Below are 1,137 nucleotides of genomic sequence, written 5' to 3' on the forward strand. Positions count from 1 at the left end.
TTTGCTTTCAGTTTAAGTAGTCAAAACATTTGGATAGCTATTCTTTTTTTTTTTTTGGATAAGTATTCTTGAGTGGACTAAAAATAGCTTTTAATTGATTTCTAGTGCCGATGCTGCAAAACTGGAAATCTAAAAGATTTTATCCTTTTATTAGAGTCTGAAGAAGAAAAGAACAAGGGAGGGGAAATGGTTTTAACATTTTATCTGCCCCCTTTCCTGTGCCTTTTTTTTTTTTTTTTTTTTTTTTTTTTGAGACGGAGGCTTTGTCACCCGGGCTGTAGTGCAATGGCGCGATCTCGGATCACTGCAACCTCCACCTCCCAGGTTCAAGCGATTCTCCTGCCTTCCTGTGCCTAAGGTTAACACAGTGCCTTAAGAGGCTAACACAGAAGGGCAAAGTAAGTCTCCATAAAACCCAAAGACTCTATGAACCCCTCTCTGGATCCTGTCTGGAGTCACAGCTGGGAAAAAAAAAAAAAAAAAAAAAAAAACACATTTATCTGCTGGAATAAAGAAATTTAGAAGAAGCAGAAAGGAAACATGATTTTCAGATCTAGTTTCTCGTTCTTCTGAAAGGAGGAATTTAAACTTGAGGGAGGCTAATTTATTTCCTCTTTTTACTTTGGGTTTCGTAACTCAGCAATCTTCCCTGAGGCCCCGGGTGAGAACAGTGAGCTAGCTATGAAGGCAGAAATAAGTAACTAAAGATCTTAGATGGTTAATATTAACGTCCTTTGCTTTTGTGAATAAACCATATCACCTGGAATTAATAGGTGAAACGTAGAGAACTATTAACTAAACCAGGGATTGGCAACGTTTTTCTGTAAGGGCCAGATGGTGACTATTTCTCAGCCATAGTGATGCAAAATCAGCCAGAGAAACATGCAAACAAATGGGTATGTAGCTGTGTTGCAATAAAACTTTATTTGCAGCAACAGTTGGAAATCAAATTTGGCTTGCTGGCTACAGATTGCTGACCCCTGAATGCAACACTCCATTTTCAGGTCTAAGTATTCCCATTCTCTTAAACACACCATCTTAGCTCAGGATGTTCTAACAGAATACCACAGACTGGATGGCTTAAACAATAAACATCTCTTTCTCACAGTTCTGGAAGCTGGGAAGTCTAAGATCAAG

The 1,137-nt window shown here is 38.6% G+C and overlaps 1 pseudogene; it reads left to right on the forward strand.

Annotated features, from left to right (window-relative positions):
* Nucleotides 1-349: 349 nt before the first annotated feature.
* LOC126934551 (uncharacterized) lies at nt 350-463 on the forward strand (annotated as a pseudogene).
* Nucleotides 464-1,137: the final 674 nt, after the last annotated feature.

Source organism: Macaca thibetana, chromosome 13 (assembly GCF_024542745.1).
Source record: "Macaca thibetana thibetana isolate TM-01 chromosome 13, ASM2454274v1, whole genome shotgun sequence".
NCBI lineage: Eukaryota > Metazoa > Chordata > Mammalia > Primates > Cercopithecidae > Macaca > Macaca thibetana.